Below are 20,726 nucleotides of genomic sequence, written 5' to 3' on the forward strand. Positions count from 1 at the left end.
ATCAGTCTGCGGGTGGAAAGCTGTGCTAAGGTCAACCCGAGAGCCCAACTCATCCTGAAAGGTCCTCCAAAAGCTAGACGTAAACTGAGAACCTCTATCTGATATAATAGAAACTGGCACCCCATGAAGTCGAACCACCTCCCGAATGTAGATACGAGCCAACCTCTCGGGGCTAAATGAAGACTGAATAAGAAGGAAATGTGCTGACTTGGCCAATCCAGACCAAACTCGACATTACAGAGCTAACTGCACTAACAAAATTCTCATCCGAGCGCGTTTATTCAGAATGTTGACTAAAGTCAAACTTAGGCTTAAACTTAAAGTTAAAACGCCTAATCGCACTGACTCACACTGAAAACCTCGGGAGTCATGCCGACCATGCTACTAGCCTAAACTGAATCTTTCGGATCTGATGGAATTGACAGAATTAAATTCTGATGTCATGTTCTTGTACTTTTGATCGAAAATGATTGTTCAAGGTTCATAAGCTCCAAAAACATAAAACTCGCACAAAAGCCAAACGAACGACCAGGTGACCGAACTGTCAGTCCTTGCAAGTGGGGTCGCTACAGGAACGCTCTAAATGACACACAGAAGGAAAAACACAGAAATGACCAGAAGGGTCATTACAATCTCTCAGAGGTCGTTCTGAAGGAAAAATCTCTGGCCTTGTCATTTGGAGAGCGCACGATTATCCTACAATGTTGGCTCATATTAGACTGAGCATGAATTTGTAAATTTATGACGATGAGTGTAAATTTGGGGTGGGTACCTATTTATTTCTTCTTGGAAACCAGGATCTAGAGTTGATTAATAATGTTTATAGGATATTACTATGTTGGTGGAGGGTTGTATGTGTGTTGTAGTATGCTATGTGATTTACTTGTTTTTGGAGCATGTTTTGGCCTTAGTCTAGGATAGACTAGTGTTCCCTTACACCCATTCATCTTGTGACTATGGTATGCCTCCGATGTCATTTCTGATGGACTAGAGCCCTGTATACTGGAATAGTAGACTAGCGTCTGATAGTATGAGCCTTAGCTTGGGCATTTTAGCTACTTGTTAGCCTTTTTGTCTGCTCTCCCCATTTTTGTGCCTCTGATGTATTATCATAGATGTTGTGCTTTCTTGGGATTGGAGTGCTTCTGTCTTGGAGCCTTTTCTAATATCGTCGGGAGTGGACGTCGATCAACAGTGGCTTGGAGCATACTTGTGATCCTCTTCGTAGTGGATATTCCCCTAGACACTCTTGCTAACTAGTCGACTGAAGCCCTTGGGAGTAGGCTCAGCGGCCTAGATATCTGTGATCCTCTATGGAGTTGACACGACCCTGAGACACTCTAGCTAGTTATGAGGTTGATGCCCCTAGACTTGATTGTAGGGCTGGGCGGCCTGGGTTGATAGTCACTCTTGCTAGTTGGGTTGGGAGTTGTTTGGTTGAGTTGATTGTTACTCTTGCTAGTTGGTCTCGGAGTTGATTGGTTATTGAATTTGGATCTGGATTACTCTTCTTTCCTGTAGACTTATTTATTTTGTGTACTTATTGAGCTTATGGGGTCCATTCGGGTTTTATTCAAACATGCGCATGAGTGTAGCTTCAGGGGTTATGGGGTCCAGTTATATTTATTTTAGTTGTACTTAGATTTACTTTCGGTATGGTCGTGTGCCTTCTTTTCATATCCTCTTGGTCTCTGTTTGTGTCTAGAATATATTTTTTCTGATTGTCTTTACCTTTCTTTGTTGGTCGGCCTATGATGCCTATTGAGTACCTTGTTTTGGTACTTATGCTATACTCTCATGATGCAGGTCTTAGTACCAGCTACCAGCGATGATAGTTCGTGCCATCTTTTGCAACTTGGGGATATTAGAGACGAGGGTAACCACTTGGCGTCTTGAATCAACTTGTCTCCTTCTGTACATATGTTAGTTTATCTTTATCCTTTGAGACGGATTGTTGTGGTCCACTTTTGGAACTTGTATATTTTTTAGACAGCTCTGTATTTATGACTTCCAAGTTCTAGGAGGATATCTATCCTGTATAGTTTTGGGTTTGCTTTCCGTTTCTACCTTTTCTTATTGTTTATATTATTTTTTGTTTAGTTCTACCCTTGTACTCACTACTTTTCGTTCTGCGTAAGGATCAATTGACCTACTGGTGGATTTTAGTAGGTGCCATCATGGATCGGGGATTCAGGTCATGATAAGTTGATATCAAAGCCTTAGGTTCACTAGTCTCACTTGTACATAGCTTATACCTAGTAGAGTCCTACAGATTAGTGTAAAGACGTACATGTCTTATCTTTGGGAGACTAAACGATGTTTTTAGAAATATTACTCTTTTGTATCGCTTTCGTGCAACCTGTGTGTTATTGGTTTTTTGAAATCTCACTTGTTTCACTCTTTTCACAGATGGCTCACATGCGCCGTGAGGTGGGTCGGGGTATGGGTCGACCTCTCTTTCCAGAGAGTGGTACAACACCACCCTAGTTTGTCACGCCCCGAGCTACCCCCGGGACGCGGACACGGGACCTAGGACAACAAGTTATCCCAAGCTAACCCTGCTGGCATGATCATGAGCATACTAAAGATAATAAACTGGTGCGGAAGCTAAATCATAAATGAATCAGAAAAGATGGGAAATACCCATATACTATAGCTGAATATATCAAATCTGAGAGTTTAATACAAAAGAAATTTCAAACTCAAAACACTAAGCTGAATCTAACTATGTCTGAAATAAGCCTATAAACTGACAAGAAATGTTGGGACATACCCCAACTAGGTCTAGCAAAACTGAAAATAAAGACTAAAAGCAGTAAGGATAAACATGTCACTAGTCCTCGAAGAATGAGGACTCAGCATTGATGCTGCTGAACTGAAGATCGAGAACCGATCTAAGCGTGATCTGGATACTGAGAACCTGAACCTACATCACGAGAAGATCTAGCGCACGTATGCGTCAATACTTGAAAGGTACTGAGCATGAAGGATAGAGTAAAGCTGAAATAACATATAACTGAACAAAGCAATAAAGCAATGAAATAATTTGAACATGATATAGATACTGAATGCTGAGCTAACTGAATGCAATGACCAATTTATAACATGCTGAGACTAAATACTGAATATACTGATAAATGGTCAATGCAATAGAATCTGACTGAACTGTGGGAGCTACTAATAACTGACATAAAACCACATGAGCTAAATGTGGCGTCCGATGTATACGCCCCATCGAGAGGACCCAATATACCCTACCAGAGGTATAGAGGCATGCTGGCGTGATCACTAAACTGATGTTGCCGACAGAGGGGACTTACACCTACATGGCTCGTAGTTCTGGGACTATATGGGTACGCTGAAACCCTAGTCCAACTCGGTATTATGCTACTCTCAATGAATTAAGTGGTTAACAAGTTATGACTGAATTTCTGTAAATACTGGATAGCTCGAAACTGAACATGCAAACTGAGAATGCAACAATTAATCTGATAATGATGCATTCAAAAACTGAGGTATGTAAAACTGAATACTGAAATATCTGACCTAGCATGTGTAATTTGATATGCTCAAATTACACCTCTTTATAGAAGTATAAGCGATCATTATCAAGTAAAGAACCTAACTTGTAGGTTGGGATCGATCCCACGAGGAAAATGGTTTAGACTTTACTTTAACCAACAATTATATTCAATTAGTCAAATTATTTCCAGAAACAGGTAATAAAAGGGGGGTTGTGCTTGTGTGAAACAAATAGTAAGAACTAAATAAGTAATCAATATTCAAACTCAACTTTGGTTGTTATCAAGATAAGAGAAATAACTAGGGTATACGTGTTCCCCACAATCTCATAACGCAGTAATCCTAGTAATAGCAATCCTTTTCTAGTGTATTACATGCAAAGTGATAAGTTAGGTATCTCTAAATCCTTGGTCCGACATCTAGAGAATTTCACCCCGCACTTGGTCCGGCAACGTGTGTATAATTTACTAACCCTTACCTTTACCTCATATTAGACATCGTAATCGATGTTTGGCTCAGTTATTACTTCGCACCAATCGACACTAGCCTATTAGATAGTATCACACTAAATCTATGTTGATAATTCTTTTCTTGTTAATTACCTCCTTGGTCCGGCAAGTAGTAACAAGGCGAGTTCTAACGTTGGCCACCGTTAAAAAGACTTCTAAACGAAAGAATTATCAATACATGCAACACACTATTCAAGAATTGCTTATTTACTATTCATACTTTGTTAATCGATCATGGTTCCCACAACCCTAGTTGTGGATTTGGTTATTCATATTGGCAAGAACACAATTCATAATTGTAGATGAAGAAATCATGAACATACGTAAAGAGAATAATAAACCCAGAAATTTAACTTGAATTGCAAAGCCAAAATCTTCCAAACGAACTTGGGAAATCAATAATTGCTAGAGTTGCAAATTAATCTCCAAAGTTACAAAGTAAAACTAGAATAATAGTGTCTAACCTCCAAAAACGAGGTTTACATGTCCTATTTATAGAAAACAAATCCTAAATAAAAAAGAAAACAAATTAGGGAAAGTTTTGTTCAGGTAGGCGTCTTCAATCCACGAGACCGACTTACGGACCGTCGATGGATCTACTGTCCGTAAGTCCCTTCCGTCAATCGGGACTTAGAAAATATTTCAGCTTCCAAAAATCAGCTTCTCTGAAGCAAACGACGGACCGACAGTACGGACCGTAGATCGACCTACGGTCCGTCAATCCCCTCCGTAGCTCCATACTTAGAATCTTCAAAAATCAGGTACTGGAACCCTCACAGTATCACTCTACGGATCAACAATACGGTGTGTAGATCAATCAACGGACCGTCAATGGGCACCGTGGTTCCACACTTAGTCAGATTTCCCTGATTTGTCCTCAATACCATGCCTGCTGATCTACGGTCATCACCTACGGACCGTGAATGGACCTACGGTCCGTAGATCACCTCCTTGAATGCCCTGATTCTGCATTTCTTTCAGCTGTCTCTATATTTCCGCGCCTGAACACCTTTCCTGCAAAACATGATAAAAACACATAAAAACCAATATTAAAAGGCCCTAGACACACACAACTTGTAAGTGAAATGTATTAGAAATACCGTAAACTCACGGTATATCAGCAATCTCAACTTAAATTCGTTGTTTGTCCTCAAGCGACGCACTACAACTCTAAACGACACTTGTATAGAAGCAAGCATTTCTAAACTCAAGCACTCACATGGCTCTCTACCTCCTCATTGTTCGGGTGCACATTCGTTTTCTTAGACTCGACAAGCCAATTCATGTGGATCAAATCATGACACAGACCAACCAACTGACACACAACAAACACCTTCTCACTGTCACCCATGTACCAACTTTCCGACGATGTAACTAGTGCCCTTACTTCAAACGAAATCCCCTTTTCGCAAAAATTTAATGTCATTCATGGTACAAGGATTTATTCAACACTCACGCTCAGAAGTAATTTCAAATACAGTTAGTGCTTACTGCCATAAGCTTGCCCTTATTTTCACTGCTTAGACTCTCCAAACTAGACTCTAGGATCACTATAGGACTTTATTGGCTTGTAACGTAGGCTCAGGGTCAAGTGTGGTACATTTGGGTACTGCTTAGTGACTTTCTGCCCTCCTTGTCATTACACTAGGCTTTTAACCTCTTTTTGCCCTATTTTTGTCATATTATCTCTTTACCTTCATTCCCTTAATTTTCTTCAACCACGGATGTGACTTTAGACTTTGTAGCTCATTTTTCTTTTATTTTACCGTTCCTCTAGCTTTTAACAAGTCACATCCTTTCCTCACGTTTTCCCCTCTTTTTTTTCATACCCATTTTTATTTCAGTTTCCTCTTTCATAGCCACCCTCAACTTATAGATTTTCCGTTAGTTGAGGTGCAGAATACCCGATGTCAGGTTAGGGCCAAGATTGAAGTTACTTTTTACATTAGCCACCCTCAACTTAGGCTTTTGGCCTAAGTCAAAGTGCATATGTCCAAGGAGGGACCGGGGCCAACATAGTAGATTATGGGAAAGTGAGTTCAGGGTTTTAGAAAGAAATGGTTTATTTTTAGGCTCAAAGTTGGATCAAAGAGGACAGTTATTTCATTTGGTTGAATCCTTCTAGGCAATTTGTGGATTTTTCAGAACAATGGCCTATGATCACTTCCTATCCTCTAGATTAAATTGTCTTAGCAGGACTAACCGGGTAAGTTCTAGTTTTGCACAAAACCGTTTGAACAGTCAATGATTCTCACCCACTCTTGGCACATAGTTTCATTATCAGATTATCAGATTACCCAGTTCAAGTTTCAGGTCTAGTCATGCAATCAAGTCGATTGTTACTATGTTATACTCAGAGCCAACACAATCAACTAATCGTAGCCTACTTCTAGCATACATCCCAGACACTGACGAGTATCATTTTTCATAAGCCATCATGCTTCATTCTGTATCATGCTTCTACACATACAATCCTAAGACATGCTGGTTCAACAAAAATTAAACAGTCTCTTGGGGAAAAAGAACACAGGCAAGAAAACCCCAAGAGAGGATTCATGAGTTGGGTTATTCAGATTTCACCCTATCAATCACAATCCATTTACCCCACCCCCAACAAAAATAGATGCAATTGTCCACAATGCATACAGAAACAGTAAAAGAAAATGGATTTGGGTGAAGCAAACTTGTGGCGCAAAGCGCCGACGACTCATCAACAAGCAGGGGGTCCGGTTTCTCGGAACTCACTGGAACATCAGTGGGGGCACCCTCAGTAGTGCCCACCTCAGCAATCCTAGTACCCTCAGTAGTGCTCTCTATCAACCGTTCTGCACCATCAGTGGTGCTCACAACGTCCCTCAAAATAGGCTGAACCTCTGCAATTGGGGCAGAGCTCGATGCCCCTGCAGCTCTCTCACGCACCCTCTGCTGGCGCAACTCTTCGTCTGCAATCGAGGCCCTCCTAGCCTCTTTCTCCTGCCGATGCTGTCTTTTCTGAGCTTTCTCTTCCTCCGTGCGATGAGAGCGGTGTCGCTTGCCCTTGGCATGTGTCGATGCAGGCCCCTCCTCGGCGGTCCCACAAATAGAGCCTCTAGCACTGTATCATCAGCCAGTGCAGTGGGAGCAGCCTGAGTCTCAACTGAAGGTGCAGTAAGAAGGGCATCAACGTCATTCCGGAGGCTGGCTAAGTCAGCCTGCAAAGCAGATAGCTCTATGCCCGGAGCTGATCACTCGAGGACTCGCAACTCAAAGGCATCAAGGCGCTTATTAACAGCCTGGACCTTCCGGTCCATCATCCCCTCCATCCTGCGCTCCATTCTAACCTCAGACTCGCCAATCGACTTTTGCATCCACGGCTGGATGTGATGTAGCAGTGTGGCCATCTGCGCCTCTAACTTCTGTACTCTGGCCATCGGGACAACCGTCGCTCCTAACTGTGGTGTGGACCGGGAAGAGCTAGGAGCAATACTAGCTGCCTGAAAAGAGGAGCCTGGGACAGTGTCGGTGTGGTCTGGGATAATGGGGTCACCACCCTGTGCCTGTCCCACAGTGTCTGCAAGATCGGAACCCAAGGGAGGTACCTCAATCTGGGGCTCTCTGCGAGGTGCTGCCACATTTGCCTCATCTCGAATAAGGCCGATGTCCAATGCCCCTGTAGGGTGGACTAACTTGTCACAATGCTAGATCGGACTCCAGAGTCCCTGCACAAATGAAAAATCAGACATGGGAAGGGATAAGTAGTGGAGGTCCTGAAAGCTCTCTCGTGAATCTCTACCAATAGCATGCGGGCAAAGTCGATCTCTACTCCTGCTACCAATGCTGCAACCATCACCTCTATCCCAAGTGACTTGATTGTCAGCTTTTGTAGGCGACACTCTGTTACTCATCAGCAGCCAGAACAACTTGGCCACAAAATTTAACGTGGCCTTCCGGATGCCCAACCGTGGAGCAGTGACCCATTCCGCCCGCTCGCCATCCGCAACAATGTACCTGGCCAACCATAGTATAACAGCCTGTCGCTGCTCAGCATTCCTCTGAAAAGCGCCACTCCGCACGATGTCCTAGCAGTAATCAAACTCTGAAGTGTTAGGAGCCAAGAGTGGCCCGTGGTAGGAACATAGATAAAACGGCTAATTGTGGCGGGTGATATGTCCACCGGACACCCTTGAACCAAGGTGGAACTGAGCGGAGCTTGAGCTAGTGGCTTTGACCGCTTAGAAATGAAACCGCGGAGAGTGGCCGCATAGGAAGCATAGAACTCCCGTACAATCTCCTCGCTATACGTCCCTAGTTCTCGAGCCATCCAGTCACACTTGTGAAGGTTGAACAACCTGTGAATATCTGGAACAGTATGCAAGCTCCCCGTGAGGACTCTGCGCTCCTTTGTAATTAGTTGGGCCATCTTTTGTTTGTCATTGACCATCTTAGCATCCCGATAGATCTGCCATTGACCTTCTACGCACCACCTATTCAGCTCACCGGCTACATGAGTGGGCTCATCATTCCGTGGTGCAGGTATGGACTCTGAGCTAGTTGCCTCGTCAGACAAGGCTGCTTGGTCATTTTCTCCAGACCCTGTGGATGATTTGGCATTGGACCCTGTAGCATGGGCAGACTCGAATTATGAAGAGTGGGCAGACTGGGAGCCTGAGGCATGGGCAGACTCGGACCCGGACATAGGTCCCTTTGAACTGGAAGCAGCACCAGTTGGTGACCCGATCAGTGTGTGCTCCTCATCAGACTGGTAGACAGTGACTACGTCGGGGAGCACCTTCCGAGGGGTGCTTCTGGGTGCAGCGCGAGAAGCCCTAGGGTTGAGAGACACATATGCTGGGTCAGAGTCGGTGTCGGTGTCCTCATCAATTAACCGGAAACTAGGGGCAATAGATTTGGACTTGCCCCGTTTTGAGTAGGTGACCATCTTTTTGGGTGCCATCGTACCTGCCATAACGATATTAGTGCCAACACTAACCATATGCAACAAAAGAAACTTTTAGAATTGGTAACGACCCTCAACTAAGTCCACAAATTTTTTTTTGACAGATGCTACAGTGGTCATTTACGGAGGAGACCTACGGTTCGTAGACTGATCTACGGTCCGTGGATCTCTTCCGTGGATCAGGGGTCCTGACATATAGGTCGCAGATGGAAACCACGGAAGTGCAGAACGGTCCGTAGATGGACCTACGGACCGTAGTCCACCTCCGTGGTTTCACACTTAGTGAAATTTTTCAGGTGCATCCAATTACGAAGCCCATCTACGGTCCGTAGACGGGGTATCGTGGAAGCCATCAGTGCCAGGTATCATACATTTTTGGCCTTAGTTTTCAACATTAACACAACCTCATCATGTATTTATAAATTTAAATTATGGTAGTTCGTCATTCTTAAGATTCCAACCGATTATTATACCCAACAATTTAGACTAGATATGGAACCCTAAGTCGAAACTAGCATATAGATTTTACGATCACATACAATAATGCTATACAATCACTATCTATCGTCCCAAGGGCATTGTAATATTCAAGTTTATTAGCACTTTCATCTAATAATTACCTAAGGTCAAGACCCAACTCCCGACTGTCTATATTCAATCTATGAATCGAAATTCAAAGTGAAGGGAAAGTCTATTACCTTACAAGCAACAAGGAGTGGGGTGATTGAGATCAAATTTGATACGCTCAAATTACACCTCCTTACAGAAGTATAAGCGATCATTATCAAGTAAAGAACCCAACTTGTAGGTTGGGATCGATCCCACGAGGAAAATGGTTTAGACTTTACTTTAACGAACAATTATATTCAATTAGTCAAATTATTTCCAGAAACAGGTAATAAAAGGGGGGTTGTGCTTGTGTGAAAAAAATAGTAAGAACTTAATAAGTAATCAATAATCAAACTCAACTTTGGTTGTTATCAAGATAAGAGAAATAACTAGGGTATACGTGTTCCCCACAATCTCATAACGTAGTAATCCTAGTAATAGCAATCCTTTTCTAGTGTATTACATGCAAAGTGATAAGTTAGTTATCTCTAAATCCTTGGTCCGGCATCTAGAGAATTTCACCCCGCACCTTGGTCCGGCTACGTGTGTATAATTTACTAACCCTTACCTTTACCTCATATTAGACATCATAATCGATGTTTGGCTCAGTTATTACTTCGCACCAATCGACACTAGCCTATTAGATAGTATCACACTAAATCTATGTTGATAATTCTTTTCTTGTTAATTACCTCCTTGGTCCGGCAAGTAGTAACAAGGCGAGTTCTAACGTTGGCCACCGTTAAAAAGACTTCTAAACGAAAGAATTATCAATACATGCAACACACTATTCAAGAATTGCTTATTTACTATTCATACTTTGTTAATCGATCATGGTTCCCACAACCCTAGTTGTGGATTTAGTTATTCATATTGGCAAGAACACAATTCATAATTGTAGATGAAGAAATCATGAACTTACGTAAAGAGAATAATAAACCCAAAAATTTAACTTGAATTGCATAGCCAAAATCTTCAAAACGAACTTGGGAAATCAATAATTGCTAGAGTTGCAAATTAATCTCCAAAGTTACAAAGTAAAACTAGAATAATAGTGTCTAACCTCCAAAAACGAGGTTTACATGTCCTATTTATAGAAAACAAATCCTAAATAAAAAAGAAAACAAATTAGGGAAAGTTTTGTTCAGGTAGGCGTCTTCAATCCACGAGACCGACTTACGGACCGTCGATGGATCTACTGTCCGTAAGTCCCTTCCGTCAATCGGGACTTAGAAAATATTTCAGCTTCCAAAAATCAGCTTCTCTGAAGCAAACGACGGACCGACAGTACGGACCGTAGATCGACCTACGGTCCGTCAATCCCCTCCGTAGCTCCATACTTAGAATCTTCAAAAATCAGGTACTGGAACCCTCACAGTATCACTCTACGGATCAACAATACGGTGTGTAGATCAATCAACGGACCGTCAATGGGCACCGTGGTTCCACACTTAGTCAGATTTCCCTGATTTGTCCTCAATACCATGCCTGCTGATCTACGATCATCACCTACGGACCGTGAATGGACCTACGGTCCGTAGATCACCTCCTTGAATGCCCTGATTCTGCATTTCTTTCAGCTGTCTCTATATTTCCGCGCCTGAACACCTTTCCTGCAAAACATGATAAAAACACATAAAAACCAATATTAAAAGGCCCTAGACACACACAACTTGTAAGTGAAATGTATTAGAAATACCGTAAACTCACGGTATATCATAATTCAAGAACTAAAGAAATACATAGCTAGGGTTCTGAAATTCATGCGATAAACTGAGCAATAACATGATAATCTCATTTGGAACATTACAATAACTAATTCATGTTGATCTGTTGAAATTATAGAAACCCTAGGTCTATTCATGATAAGGGAATCAAGAAACTGACTGAATTCTAGGGACCCAATGGGCGAAAGGAACCCACTAGTGAAATCTCATATACCTGGTGACGAATTTCACGGAGAAATCTTTCGATTTCGGGGCTGGAACTGAAGGAAACTTGTTGCGTTCTTGAACTAGGGTTCTTGACCTTTTTCTCCTCTCTTGCTTCTAATTTTCTAAGTTTTGATTAATGATTTTGACTAAGGTAAGTTCTAGTTATGTTTCTAGGCTTAAACTGATTAAAACCTCATGATTTAGGGTCTAAACGACGTATCTTAGGGGTTAAATGAAATAGGGAAATACAAAAAGACCCCCGAATTAGCTGCTATCGGAGTGACTGACAGACGGGACTGACGGTCCGTCAATCAATCGACGGTCCATCGATTGGGTCCGTAGGTTGACTCTACCCGACAAGGCTTCACTAGAATGGACATAACTTTTTACTCGGAGGTCAGAATTTAGCAAACTCAGTGGCGTTGGAAAGGTAATTCAATTATCTATCTAACCATCGGTCATGGGACACACAATTCGTTTTGTGCTAAAAGTTATGACCATATGAAGTTGACCCATCAATATTTTTCATCTAACTAGCTGCTAACCTCATCTACGGTTAGACCTACGCACCGTGGATCGAATGACGGTCCATACTGGTCAACTGTAGTTTGTCTCAGAGGCTGGTAAGGGAACTCTCGATCCACAGACACAGACCACGGACCGTGGTCTGATCTACGGACCGTGGGTCTGTCCGTGAGTCGGGACTTAGCCAAATTTTCTGACTGAGTTCTGGGGAAGTTTTCTATCACGAACCATGGACCTGCAGGACGGACCGTAAGTCCATCTACGGTCCGTGTATGGTGTCCGTGAGTGCCATCTGTAACACTAGAAATCTGAAATCTCTATTTTCGGATACGGGGTGTTACATTATCTCCCCCTTGGGACTATTCGTCCTCGAATAAAGACTAATCTAGCTGAAATAGAGGGAGAGGGTTACAGTCACTACCACTAAACACTGAGAACTGAATTTCTCACTGAACTGAGTTCCAAGAACATGCAAATACGCTGAAAATGCAAGTACAAACTGAAGGAACATGATTCTAAGGCTGAATTTTCGCATGAATGACTGAAAAACTGAAGAGAAACTATTACCTCAAGCTGGAATGGAATCAGAAGGAAAGAGGTGAGGATACTTGGACTTCATGGCTGCTTCTGCTTCCCAAGTAGCTCCCTCTACAGACTGACTCCTCCACAAAACCTTGGCTGAAGCGACTTCTTTGTTTCTCAACCTTCTAACCTGACGATCGAGAATCTCAACTGGTACATCCTCATATGAAAGGCTATCTTTCAGGGCCACACTCTCTAATGGCACTATGGATGTTGGATCACCCACACACTTCTTCAAAAGTGAAATGTGAAAGACTGGATGCACTGCTGCTAAGTCTGATGGCAACTCTAACTCATAAGACACTTTACCAATCCTTTTCAAGATCCGGTAAGGGCCTACATATCTGGGACTGAGCTTCCCTTTCTTGCCAAATCTCATCACCCCTTTGATGGGTGACACTTTCAGGAAAACCCAATCATCAACTTGGAACTCTAGTTCCCTTCTTCTCACATCTGCATAAGACTTCTGGCGACTCCGAGCAGTCTTAAGTCTATCTCTAATGAGTTGCACTTTCTCCATAGCATCAAGGACCGAATCTGGTCCTATCAAGGCTGTTTCACCTACTTTAAACCAACCAACTGGAGATCTACATCTACGCCCATACAATGCCTCATAAGGGGCCATCTGAATGCTGGAATGGTAACTATTGTTGTAGGCAAACTCAATAAGAGGAAGGTGATCGTCCCAAATACCCTTGAAGTCGATCACATAAGCTCTCAATATATCCTCTAAGGTCTGAATGGTACGTTCTGCCTGACCATCCGTCTGTGGATGAAATGCTGTGCTAAGGTTAACCTGAGTACCAAGACCCTTCTGAAATGACTTCCAGAAATGAGAGGTAAACTGAGGACCTCTATCTGAGATGATAGACAAAAGAACCCCATGCAACCTCACAATCTCATTAATGTAAAGCTTGGCGTAATCCTCCACCGAATTTGTAGTCTTGACCGCCAAAAAGCAAGAAGACTTAGTAACCCTATCAATAATCACCCAAATGGAGTCATGTTGTCTGCGAGTACGAGGTAAACCTGTGATGAAGTCCATGTTGATCACTTCCCACTTCCAAGTAGGAATGTCAATCTCTTGAGTCATACCCTCTGGTTTCTGATGTTCTACCTTTACTTGCTGGCAATTGGGGCACTTAGCCACAAAGTCTGCTATATCTCTTTTCATACCAGTCCACCAATAGACTTCCCGCAAATCACGGTACATCTTAGTGGCGCCTGGATGAATAGAATAACTGGAATTGTGGGCTTCTGCGAGAATATGCTGTCTCAATTCACCCACATCAGGAACACACAATCTACCTTGATAGCGAAGTACACCATCTCCCCCTTGGGAGAAAACCTCCACTCTCTGATTGTGGACTACACCCTTAAGTTCAAGCAAGATTGGATCACTGTCTTGCTTTTCCTTAACCTCTACTACCAAATAAGATTTTGCCCCATTCTGAACCGTTACACCACTATCTGATATGCTCATAAGATGAACTCCTAGGCGAGCAAGTCTGTGAACATCCTTTGCTAGCTCTCTTCTTTCTTCCTCAACATGTGCTACACTACCCATGGATAGTCTGCTAAGGGCATCTGCTACTACATTCGCCTTACCCGGATGGTAATGCACGCTCATATCATAATCTTTGAGGAACTCAAGCCACCTTCTCTGGCGAAAATTCAACTCTTTCTGGGTGAACACTTATTGAAGGCTCTTATGGTCTGTGAACACATCTACGTGAACACCATACAAGTAATGTCTCCAAATCTTAAGTGCAAACATCACTGCTGCTAGCTTGAGGTCATGAGTTGGATAATTCTTCTCATGTACCTTAAGCTGTCTAGAAGCATAAGCTATAACCTTACCTCACTGCATCAACACACAACCTAGGCCGACTCTGGATGCATCACAATAGATCACATAACCATCTGAACCCTCTGGTAGAGTCAAGACAGGAGCTGTAGTCAACCTAGTTTTCAGTTCTGCAAAGCTTTTCTCACAATCATCTGACCATTGGAACTTAACCTTTTTCTGAGTTAACTTAGTCAATGGAGAGGCTATGGATGAAAATCCTTCCACAAACCATCTGTAATAGCCCGCTAGACCCAAGAAACTTCTGATATCTGTAGCAGAGGTAGGTCTGGGCCATTGTTTCACTGCTTCTATCTTCTGGGAATCTACTCGAATTCCTTCACTAAACACAATATGCCCAAGGAAGGCAACTGATTGTAACCAAAACTCGCACTTGTTAAACTTTGCAAATAACTGGTAATCTTTGAGAGTTTGCAGAACAACTCTCAAATGACTTGCATGCTCTTCCTCATTCCTAGAGTAAATGAGGATATCATCAATAAAGACGATAACGAACAAGTCCAAGTACTGCTTGAACACTCTGTTCATCAAATCCATGAAAGCTGCAGGAGCATTGGTTAGTCCAAATGACATAACTACAAATTCATAATGACCATACCGAGTTCTGAAGGCTGTCTTCAGAATGTCACTATCTCTGACTCTAAGCTGATGATAACCTGATCTGAGGTCTATCTTTGAGAAATGACTAGCGAAGTTGGTCAAACAAGTCATCAATCCTGGGGATGGGATATTTATTCTTGATTATGACCTTGTTCAACTACCTATAGTCAATGCACATTCTGAGAGAACCATCTTTCTTCTTCACGAACAACACTGGTGCACCCCATGGCGAAATACTAGGTCTGATGAAGCCCTTATCTAGAAGGTCTTTCAACTGCTCTTTCAATTCCTTAAGCTCAGCTGGAGCCATTCTGTAAGGAGGGATAGAGATAGGCTGGGTATCTGGAAGGAGATCAATTCCAAAGTCTATTTCCCTTTCGGGAGGAACTCCAGGAAGATCTTCTGGGAACACTTCTGGAAACTCATTAACCACTGGAACTAACTCAAGAGTTGGGGTTTCGGAACTAGAATCCTTAACCCGAACTAGGTGATAGAGACAACCCTTAGATATCATCTTTCTGGCCTTAATGTAAGAAATGAATCGACCCATAGGCGCTAAGCTACTACCCTTCCATTCTAGAATTGGTTCGTCTGGAAACTGAAAACGAACAATCCTATTTGTACAATCAACTGAGGCATAACATGAATGTAACTAATCCATACATAGAATGACATCGAAGTCTACCATTTCTAACTCTACAAGATCTGCTGAGGTGACTTTCTGAGAGACTGTGACAGGGCAATTTCTGTATACCCGTCTAGCTATAACTGGTTCACCTTGGACCGCTATATAAGGAGTTACAAAAGACAAAGTAGCCCCTGGATCTAACAATGCATAAACATCAAGATCAAAGACTCGTAACGTACCAGTGACTACATCAGAAGAATCTTCTTGATCTTGACGAGCCTGAAGAGCATAAAGCCTGTTTTGGCGCTGTCCGCCACCAGTACCAGAAGAGTTACCCTGCTGAGTCGGGTGACCTCCTAGTGCTGCTGAAGTTGTAGACTGAGCTCTACCATTATTTCTTCCTTGACCTTGTCTTGAAGGACAATCCTTCAATCTATGACCAGACTGACCACACCCAAAGCATCCTTCCTTACCTGCAAGGCACTCGCCCAGATGGTTCTTACTACATTTCGGGCAAGTTGGGTAGCTTTTGGTGCCTAAAACACTACCTTGAGACTTAGAGCCTGACACCCTACCTTTCTGATCATTACAGAACCTGGGGATGGAACACTAGCTGATGAAGGTGCTGGAGTCAAAGACTTCTGCTAAAACTGCGAGCGATTTCCACCACCCGATTTCTGTTGGGAATACTTATAGTTACCTGTTCTTGCTTTCTTAGTCTCCTTAGCGTGTTCCCTAAGCTTATCACCCTCAACCTGCTGAGCATGAGTCATGAGCCTAGAGATGTTCATGTCTCCCAACAACATAGCATTCCTGCACTTTGTCTTCACTAAGTCTAACACTCCATACAAAAACTAATTCATCTGAGCCCTGGAATCAGCAATCATGTGAGGAGCATACCTGGAGAGTTGGTTAAACTTGAGCCCATACTCTTGGAAAATCATGTTACCCTGCCTTAAGTTCATAAATTCTTGGGCCCTTGCTTCTCTATGGGGAAAAACCTGTCCAGAAAGGTTTCGCTGAAACAATCCCAAGTAGTAGGAGCGGCATCTGTACCCCTGTTCTCCTTCCACTGAGTATACCAGTTATGAGCCACATCCTTAAGTTGGTAAGATGCCAACTCAACCCGATCATTCCCAGTGACCTGCATCACCTCAAAGATCTTCTTGATCTCATCTAAGAAATTCTGGGGATCTTCACCAGTCTGTGATCCTAAGAACTCAGGCGGACAGACCCTTGCTGCTGTTGATCCACCATTTGCATTCACAGGAGCTTGAACCCGCTGATTGTTCTGGTTAGCGACACTCTGAGCCAACATCTGAATGGCATTCCTGAATTCAGCATTTGAGACTTCCTGATCCAGAACTGAAGGAGCTGCGTTTGCATTCCTGGCATAAGCTCTACGAAGAAGTATGATCACTGAAACGTAGAACATCGAGTTAGAATGGAATTAGATCATACCTTACGCACGATAAGAGTAACAAGAAAGTGAGTGCAGCTTTTCAGACATCCTAGGACTCTTAAACCTAATGCTCTGATACCAAGTTTTTCACGCCTTGAGCTATCCCCGAGACGCGGACACGGGACCTAGGACCACAAGTGATCCCAAGCTAACCCTGCTGGCATGATCATGAGCATACTAAAGATAATAAACTGATGCGGAAGCTAAATCATAAATGAATCTGAAAAGATGGGGAATACCCATATACTACAACTGAATATATCAAATCTGAGAGTTTAATACAAAAGAAATATCAAACTCAAAACACTTAGCTGAATCTAACTATGTCTGAAATAAGCCTCTAAACTGACTAGAAATGTTGGGACATGCCCCAACTAGATCTAGAAAAACTGAAACTAAAGACTAAAAGCAGTAAGGATAAACATGTTACTAGTCCTCGAAGAATGAGGACTCACCACTGATGCTGCTAAACTGAAGATCGGGAACCGATCTAAGCGTGATCTGGATACTGAGAACCTTAACCTACATCACGAGAAGATGTAGCGCACGTATGCGTCAGTACTTGAAAGGTACTGAGCATGCAGGATAGAGTAAAGCTGAAATAACATATAACTGAACAAAGCAATAAAGCAATGAAATAATCTGAACATGATATAGATACTGAATGCTGAGCTAACTAAATGCAATGACCAATTTATAACATGCTGAGACTAAATACTGAATATACTGATAAATGGTCAATGCAATAGAATCTGACTGAACTGTGGGAGCTAATAATAACCGACATAAAACCACATGAGCTAAATGTGGAGTCCGATGTATACGCCCCATCGAGAGGACCCAATATTCCCTGCCAGAGGTATAGAGGCATGCTAGCGTGATCACTAAATTAATGTTGCCCACAGAGGGGACTTACACCTACGTGGCTCGTAGTTTTGGGACTATATGGGTACGCTGAAACCCTAGTCCAACTCGGTATTATGCTACTCCCAATGAATTAAGTGGTTAACTAGTTATGACTGAATTTCTTTAAATACTGGATAGCTCGAAACTGAACATGCAAACTGAGAATGCAACAATTAATCTGATAATGATGCATTCATAAACTGAGGCATGTAAAACTGAATACTGAAATATCGGACCTAGCATGTGTAATTCAAGAACTAAAGAAATACATAGCTAGGGTTCTGAAATTCATGCGATAAACTGAGCAATAATATGATAATCTGATTTGGAACATTACAATAACTAATTCATGATGATCTGTTGAAATTCTAGAAACCCTAGGTCTATTCATGATAAGGGAATCAAGAAACTGACTGAATTCTAGGGACCCAATGGGCGAAAGGAACCCACTAGTGAAATCCCACATACCTGGTGACGAATTCCATGGAGAAATCTTTCGATTTCGGGGCTGGAACTGAAGGAAACTTGTTGCGTTCCTGAACTAAGGTTCTTGACCTTTTTCTCCTCTCTTGCTTCTAATTTTCTAAGTTTTGATTAATGATTTTGACTAAGGTAAGTTCTAGTTATGTTTCTAGGCTTAAACTGATTAAAACCTCATGATTTAGGGTCTAAACGACGTATCTTAGGGGTTAAATGAAATAGGAAAATACAAAAAGACCCCCGAATTAGCTGCTATCGGAGTGACTGACAGACGGGACTGACGGTCCGTCAATCAATCGACGGTCCATCGATTGGGTCCGTAGGTTGACTCTGCCCGACAGGGCTTCACTAGAACGGACATAACTTTTTACTCGGAGGTCAGAATTTAGCAAACTCGGTGGCGTTGGAAAGATAATTCAATTATATATCTAACCATAGGTTACGGAACACATAATTCATTTTGTGCTAAAAGTTATGACTATTTGAAGTTGACCCGTCAATATTTTTCATCTAACTAGCTGCTAACCTCATCTACGGTCAGACCTACGGACCGTGGATTGAATGACGGTCCGTGCTGGTCAACCGTAGTTTGTGTCAGAGGCTGGTAAGGGAAGTCTTGACCACGGACCGTGGTCTGGACCGTGGGTCTGTCCGTGAGTCGGGACTTAGCCAAATTTTCTGACTGAGTTCTGGGGAAGTTTTCTGTCACGAACCACGGACTTGCAGGACGGACCGTGAGTCCATCTACGGTCCGTGGATGGTGTCCGTGAGTGCCATCTGTAACACCAGAAATTTGAAATCTCTATTTTCGGATACGGGGTGTTACATAGTTAGAGAGCAGGGTGTGGAGCAACTAGTGGATTTTTCATCAGCCCATGTTCTAGATTGCCGGTGGGGACGGGACTAGCTCAGCCACCACCCGAACCAGCTATGGATCGAGAGCTCCAGACAGCCATTACTCAGCATTTGAGAATTCTTGGGGGTATGCACTAGGCCCCAACACCGCAACGGGTCAGCAGGATCAACCTACAGCTGAGGCACATGTCGCGCCCTTTTTTTCTCAAAATGTGTTTTGGTGCACGACCTAACAACTCTTTTTGGATTTTGGCTTGATTTTGAAGAGTCGCCACCTAACGAATTAAGGCGCGTTAGGGCACCTATCTAACCTAACTATTCTAACTAAGGTCAATGAACTAGAGATCAGGGTAAGGGTTCAAGTTACCTCGAGAGGAAGGTGTTAGGCATCCCTCGAGGTCCACAAATGTGGGTCCTGGCCGTATCTCATGCAATTTATGTGGGGGTTACAAGTAGCAAATAAGGTCACGTCATTTATTATTTGGTTAAATTAATTTAAGCATGTTTGCTAGGTGATAACTAACATTTAACAAATAAGATTAATTTGTTTATTTATTTTATTTATTAAGCATACAAAACTAGGTGATAACATAATACTAAATAATTAACACAAATAAAATTTAAAAGAGATAGCGAGAAGATAAAAAGTAGACAACTATATAAGTAAATATCATTTTTTATTTAATTAAACTACCCCAAATAAATATAATTATAAACAGATAAAAGGACAAAAGGAAAGGGAGACTCTGAAAGACTTAGGTTATTGTGTGTTTATGTGTTTCCATGATTTCCTAATATGTTACATATTCATGAAACTGCTTAGTCCTTGTTAGAAATGACTTATATGCATTGTTTTGCTTCATGTTCATGAACTATGACAAGCTTGAAGAGGTTTCTCATAGTGTTCAAAAGCATTAATGAACTACGACAGGCTTGAAGAAGTATCTCATAGTGTTCAAGAGCATAAATGGACTTAAAAATGCTTAAGGTAGTATCTAATAGGGTCTATCTTGTAACGCCCCTCAAAATTAAGTAGGATAAAGTAGAGCCTCACATGGGTTTTATGCATTAATAGCTTGTTAAAATAATGAAGAATGCCTTTTTAGTTAGTTTTAAAGATTTTGGAAGTCAAACGTCAAGGGACGACCAAGACGTTCAGAAACAAGCCTTTTACGTGTTAGTATATTCTAGTATGTTGTTCAGGTTTTTATGTGTTGTTTGGAGTCTAAAATCAGTGGAGGTTACCCTAGTGTCTTAATAAATATTTTTAGGGTCAAAACGTTCAGGTACGACTCCCCGAGACCACCCTAA

Source organism: Solanum verrucosum, unplaced genomic scaffold (assembly GCF_900185275.1).
Source record: "Solanum verrucosum unplaced genomic scaffold, falcon-dt-bn FXZP01000018.1, whole genome shotgun sequence".
NCBI lineage: Eukaryota > Viridiplantae > Streptophyta > Magnoliopsida > Solanales > Solanaceae > Solanum > Solanum verrucosum.